A 7767-nucleotide genomic window follows, 5' to 3' on the forward strand; every position below is an offset into this window, starting at 1 on the left:
TTATATTCTTTCTTTATTAATTACTTATCTCTCTCCATCTATCTTGTTATACTCTACCTCTTTCTATTTTTACTAGAAAAAAAATCTATATCTTTCTATATTCTCTCTCCGCCCCCCCTCAATTGCTTTCTAATTTCGTTTAGTTTCCTTATCAATAATATTTTTTTTTAAATTAGTTTCATTATAATTTCCAACTCTCACAGACTCACACGGTTACACCTCTTTTCTACCAAAAAATTCTCCCGCTTTTATCTCTCCTCTCTCTCCTCTTTGAAACTATTTTCCTTCCGCCAAAAAAAAAAACCTCTTTCCCTCCTTTGTGTCTCACATTCCTCTCTCTCTCTCTGAAGGGTTTTGTGGGAAAAACTTTTTTTACATCTCTGTTTTATATCATGATAAGCAATTCAATGTACCTGGATTCATTCTTCTGTTTCCTAAAGTATGGTTTGAATTTGATTTCAAAGCAAAGAGGTAGAAACCCTTCTCTCTCTCTCCACTCTTTTTATGACTGCACATTAATTTCAGAAAAGAGGGGAAGTTCTTTAGTTATGAGAGTTAAGGAAACAGTGCCCGCTGCATCCGGCATTCTATCTTCACTGCGGATATGGTAAGATTTTCACCATTATTTTAATTTTGAGCTGGAGTTTCTCATCATTATTTTTTTATTTTTTAAATATTCGAATTCATATAGTTTGTGGGTAGAATCTTGTTTAAGGCAATCTAAAATGTTGAATTCAATGCTCTGATGTTTGGTAAATAATGCTTTGATGTGTTAGATGGTTGGAGGGGTTTCACTTAGATTCCGTTGACGATCTATGAGATCTTCATCACTTATTTAGTAATTTTTTTTTATTGTAATTCCTTAGTTTGTGAGCTTAATCTGTTTTACGGCCATTTCAAAATGATTAATTCAATGATTTGATGTATTATATTTCATTCACAAATTTGAATTTCAGATTTCGTTACTGGATTTCACTACTATGGTGGATGACCTCTTTGACTATGGTGACAGAGAGTGTATATGTATATAACAAACTAAGGTGGCAGGGAAGTAAGCAAACCCCTTGCAACACTGGGATAGCAATTTGACCTATAAGAGATGACTGAATTAAGAAGAAAATTTCATGTGGAGAGTACTCTAATTAATGACTGATGTAAGCGATGTTTGAATTCTAAGAAACTGTTAACAAAAGATCTATAGAAAGTATCAAATTCTGATCCAAATTTTTGCAGATTTTAAAATGGTTTATCTATCTTATTTGAAACTGGAAATAGTAATATGGTTATGTTGTCCCTTGCATACCTTGTCCAGTTTTTATGATGACTATGACTACAATGCTTCCTATGATTTGGAGGGGCCTGGGACAGATGTTTTATGGTGTTCAAAAAGTATGGGCTTTCAATTAAAGAGATACGGTACTCAATTGTCATGCAGTCTTGATATGTGGGGATGAAAATCCTCTGTTTTTCTCATCCCTGTTTTTCCTTGTTTTGTTACCTGCAGAACACGACACGTGGACAACTTTAAGACCAACGGTCAAGGTTGGGTGAGGATTATAACATCCGGAGCGTTGGTCTTAAAGTTGTCCACGTGTCGTGTTCTGCAGGTAGCAAAACAAGGAAAAACAGGGATGAGAAAAACAGAGGATTTTTTTCCGATCTGTGGTTGCCTAACAGTGAATAGAAACAGCCATGTTGGATGTGACATTGACATTTCAGTGTGTATTTCTCCATGTAGGTGCTTGATTTGATTCTGAGAAGTCCTTGCTCATGTCACAGTCTCACAGATGAGCCTTGAGAAAAGATTTGGTTAGTCACCTGTATTTGTTGCCTTAACACTCATGGAAAATGGTGGTGCTCCTCAATTTGTGACTCCAGATATCATCCTTAAAAATGTTATACATGATAATTAAACGATGGAAATGAGGTATATTGGTATCTCTTCCTTTTGGTAGATGTGCAATCAAAGACTGTTCATGTTTAGATCACTTAATTTTGGTTTTAATCATTAGAAATCTGGATTTTCAAGTCAATTAATTTTGGTTCTAATTTCTCCATATTCAGGTCATTTTCTTTAGTGCTGAGAAAGGGGGTGTCAAATCCTACTCAAATCTGTTGCTTTTAGTAAGTTGGGAGCATTAAACCCATAACTTGGGAACTATTGCTACGTACAACTGCTGTTGCTGGTCTCAGTTTGGATGTATCATCATCAAAAGCATTGGCTGCTTATCTAAACAGTGTTGTAGTAAGATTATCTATTTCATTGTGTTCAACTTTTAATAGATCACTTATTTTCCTCATGTGATTTTGTGTGTTCAACTGAGACTGAGATGCTCTTAAGACTGATTGAAATTTATTCATCATTGGAGTTGAATACATTGATTTTGGTCTGAATTTTTTGGATTCCCTGAATTGTTTCCTAAGTACATACTACTCTGTAGGGAATAGGGATATGGACACAATAAAAAAAAAAAAAAAAAAAAAGTGTTCTCATTTTCTCACAACTAACAATTGATACTTTTTGTGCTTGGCTTTAGTTTTTGTTAAAATTTACGGTTGAAAATTTTGGTAATCAACATTGACTAAATATTGGTGATTTACTTTATATTCATGATTTTTCTATTAAAAAATGTTTGGTCTGGAGACTCCACTTCTCCCTATTCTCAATAGCACAAAAAGAGAAAAAAAAAAAAAAAAAAAAATTGTTCTCTTGGTTTTCTCTTCCTCATCAATCTTCTCTCTTTACACTCCAAGGTTCTATTAGGAACTTGGAAGCTTCAAATCTTCAAATCTTCAAATCTTCAATACACTAATCTAATAATGGAGGGATATAATGGCTACGCTTCAACGCGAACTCTTCAATCCATGATTGTTATCTTATTTCTTGAATTTTATTTATTTATTTATTTTTTAGGGGTGGGGGGGGGGTGGAGATTGATAGGGTGGGGGTAATGTCAAGATCTGATTATCATTCTCTCTTCATCTTTGTTAGTGAACCACCTATTTTATTAGCCAAAGTCTAAGATTTGTGTTCCTTGCATGCCTTTCTTTGATTGTTTTATGTTCATAACTCTATAGATTGTAATGGCTCATGTTGTCGTAAAAGTAAGGTATTGGTTGGATGTCATTTTTTTTTTTTTTTTTGGTAGAGGATGCCATTTTTACCTCTACAATATGTAGTCTGTTCATCAACTGACCTACCAGGATCTAGAGAGACCATCTAATGCCCCTGATATCTCTTAAAGGAAGGTTTGTGGCAAGGTCTCATGGTTACTTGTAAATTCCAAACTCTATTTTAATGAGTCTTTAGCTCAAATTGGTAGAGCGCTTAGAACACAAGCATGCCTCAACTATGTTCTAAGAAGACAGTGGTTCGAATCCATCAAGATTCTTTTTATTTAAGTGTTCACAATAGCATAGTTGGTTAAGGCAATCATGGACATCATATACTATCTACTGCATCTCCTTTTTTACTAGACATTTTCATAAATATTTTATGGAAGTGGAATGGTAATGGGATTTTTGTAATTTTAGTTTTGGGTGGTAATGGTATTTACGTACTTATATGGGTTAATTATGATGGTAATAGTATTTTTGAAAATATCAACAAATAAGTTTTATCAAACGTTATTGTTGTTCTTTTTCTGTTCTGGACCCAGTTCTTGAATAGGTTTACCAAATGTTAATTAATTAGTTGACACATTGGCTATAGGAATGACTTATTTCATATTTGATGTAACTGTCAAAAGAGTCAATTCATGTTCTTTGTTCACATTTGTGAACTTTGAATTGACTCTAAGCGTTTATACAAAAATAAAAAAAGTTGATGCCCACTTAAATATAGAAAAATCAAAATATGATTTCATCAAGATCAATGAATTGAAATGGAGATATGAGCAATGAATTATTAGGTAAGTAGTTATATTTTCCTTCTTTACCAAGAAAAATGATACTTTCTTTTAAACTCAACAATGTAATAATTTCTTATAATTATTTAAATTAATAAAACATGAATCGAAGAAAATGATTCTCAAAACATCAAAAGAAGATAAATACAAGAAAGTTGAATGGATTGAAATAAAAGATTTAACAGACAAACAATCTAAAACAATACTGGTAAGAAAAAAACTTCATCAATTTAATTTATTTATTTATATCAAAGTCATATGATTTCAATATATTTTGTAATTATCTAACATCTACATATTTGTAGAATCAATATTATTATATTGAAAAAAAATTGTAAATCTGAAGAATGATAAAACATGGTACAATGCTTGCAAAACATGTAAAAAAAACGTACAATTAAAGGAAGATCATGCAATATGTGACAAATGTCAAAATGATGGTATACAATATACACAAAAATAAGTATTCTACTACATTTCCTTAATAGACATCAAATGTTCTTTAATAATATAGAAAATTAATAAATTTTATTCATTGATAGGGACTTTGAAAAATTTAAGGTCAAAGATTCAAGTGAAACAATAATTTTAACAATCTTTGAGGAACTTGAAATACTTATAGGATGTTGGACAATTGAATATGACCATCATGGAAGGTATAAATGTTGAATGTTTATCTGATTTAAAAATTTATATTAAATTGAAATAATATATTAATATATAGTGATTATAATTCATTTATTTTTATGTATTGCAGTACAAACAGAAATTAGATGCATGCCTATCAAATAATTATTCTTTCTTTTTCAAAATGAATTCAAGAAATGATGGAAGTCGAAAATCTAGAAACATTATTGTAGATACCATATAAGGAAATGCAGACATAAAAAGAATCATATATGTAGAAGAAGACAAAGGTTAAAAAGGAAAAAAAAAAAAGATTAAGTAATACCAATTGATCTTTATTCCAAAACAATTATTATTTTTTGCAGAAAAATTCATGAGCCTTCTTGAAGAATTTTAAATTTTAAAGTTACGTTACAGATGTAAGAGACTTGCATACTCTATTTTAAATGAGGGAAAATTACCTAGATCCACTAGATTAGATAATTTATTATAATATAAAAAGGTCTAAAGTTTATTTTACATTCATTAGTTTCAAGTTTAAAAATATTTACTTAATTTTCGAAGTTAATTATTGTTGATGGGGCCAAGAAAAAATAAAAGCAAATTTTCTAAAATAACCCTAACCTTACTTAATGTGCATAACTACAGAGGTGGAATCACATTATTTGCGTCTTGAAAACCCTCCTAATAGTCTGATTTCTCCAATTGCAGAGAGAGAGAGAGAGAGAGAGAGAGAGAGATTGTTGTGATTCCCAATGGCAAAGAGAAATGGGGAACAAAAAAAATAAAGTACGAAAAATTAATTTAATTGTTTGAGAACCATGAATATGGCATTCCTTGGATAACTTCCATCAAATTTTACTATGAACAAGGGAATTGAAGGAATCAAAAAATTTGAATAAGGGAATTGAAGGAATCAATATTAAAATTAAGAGGGAATTGTTCTTATATATAGAAACAATGCTCTCTAATCAACAAATGAGGGAGAAAAAAACAATTAGGTTACTTGCAAGTTGCTAAGTTTTTTTTTTTCGCAACTCATTATCTTCTAGATAAGGAACAAGCAAGTAAAGTAGTCAACAACCCCAAAAAAAAAAAAAAAAAAAAAAAAAAAAAAAAAAATATATATATATATATATATATATAAAGAACCAGCAACATTGTAGAGGTAAGACAGATGCAAAAACACGTCAACATACATACGGTGTTGGGAAAGGCCTTGGTTGAATCATCCCCATGAGTGCAAACAATTGGAGAATTATTTATCCAACCACACTTTTTCAGTTGCATCTGTAAAAAGGAATGCATCAACAAAAAAACATCAAGAATTCCCTTCAACAAATAAGGGCAAAATTTCATATAGAGTTAAACCATATCAAGAGAAAAGCCTTCGAAGAAAATCAGAGGAAAGGATACAGACAACAATAAATACATTAATGTGATTCCACCTCCGCAGTTATACACGTTAAGTGAGGTTAGGGTTATTTTAGGAAATTTGTTTGTACTTTTTCTTGGCCCCCATCAATAATAATTAACTTCAGGAATTAAGTAAATATTTTTAAAATTGAAACTAATGAATGTAAAATAAATTTTAGATCTTCTTATCTGGTGATAAATTATCCTATCCAGTGGAATTAGGTAATTTCTCCTTTAAATAATCTCTCTTTATCTCTATAAATTTAAGTGGTTACAGTCTCTCTCTCTCTCTCTCTCTCTCTCTCAATGAGACAACACATAAAGCTTTGATTTATTATTAGTAATTTATGCTAATGCACGTGTATTTTTTTACTAGTATATATATATATATATATATATTATTCGAAGAAAGAAACAAGATTACATAGTAGAGTTTAGGATATACAAAAAATCAGATGTGGTGAGAGAGCATTTCCTACACATAGCCTCTCTAGCTAACCCTTTGGCAGTCAAAACCATAGCATTTTGCGATTTAAGACAAAAAATGTTATCTGTTAATTGTTCCACCTCTAATCGAAGAGGTATAGTTATCCAAGCCCAAAAAACGTGAGTGAAGAGAGATCAAAAAGTGAGATAGATCCTCATTGCAAAAAGTGAGATAGATCCTCATTGCTCCAAATCTTTTCCACCCACCATCCCTTCTCCCATGCTGTAGTTGATCCCTTTTTTCAACCAAATTGTTAGTCATTCAGAAAGAAAAAGAAAAATGAAAAAAAAAATAATTTTAAGAATGACATATGGGTTTGGTTTTTCAGAATTAAATATAGCTAGTTTCTATGATGCCAAATATAGTAACAAACGATCATAAAAAAGAAGAAGAAAGTAAGTTTATTGCTAGGAATTTTATTAGAATTAAAAAAATATATAAGTAAAGGCTTAAAAGATGAGATAGGGAGCGGTCTGTTCTAAGGCACAAACGGCTGGGAGCCCAAATTCTTTTGGCTAACTCATAGTCCAGGAAAACAGGCCATAGATTCATGACTATTTTGACAGAAACCACAGTGAGGGTCTACAACCATCCATTTTAACAGGTTATTTTCTGTAGGAATCCTGTCATGGATTAGTCTCCAAAGGAAGAGCTTAAACTTGGAATGGACCACATTTAGGGTGAGTCTACAACCATCCATATTTGTTTTTCTCCCTTTCTTGGTAACGATGGAATTGTAGTCTGGACTCTGGACTTTGGAGATCCTATTGGTGGAGATACGTAATGGTTACGTCAAGTGATCGTCACATCAAGACCACCAAAGTCACCTTAATTAATCGTCACATCAAGTAATCTTGATGCGAGAAAATGAATTTAGTGGCAAAGTTATAGCTATCAGGTGAATCGTCATGTATGTGAACGTCCCTGGTTCATGGATATGGTATATATTTTCTCTCTCCTCATTTAATAGATGTCATATCCACGGATCAGGGACGTTCACGTACATTCACTTACGTGAATACTCACTGCTCTCGCTAGAAAACAGAATTTAGCGGCAAAATATATGTTGAAACAGCAAACTTTGTACAACTAAAACAACGTCACCGTAAAAAAGACTCTGCATCACAAACTGATACTGAGTTCTGTTTTCAGCTTAACTTTGATCTCTACTCAGGTGCAAATCTACCTTTTAATTTCCAATGCAAATATTGTTTATATTGTTGAATTCATTTCTCTTTCCAATGCATATATTGTTTATATTGTTGAATTCATTTGTCTTTCATTTTTTTCCCCCCTGAACAGACATCTCTTTCTTTCTGTTGTGATTCC

This window comes from Macadamia integrifolia, chromosome 9 (genome assembly GCF_013358625.1).
Source record: "Macadamia integrifolia cultivar HAES 741 chromosome 9, SCU_Mint_v3, whole genome shotgun sequence".
In the NCBI taxonomy this organism is placed as follows: domain Eukaryota; kingdom Viridiplantae; phylum Streptophyta; class Magnoliopsida; order Proteales; family Proteaceae; genus Macadamia; species Macadamia integrifolia.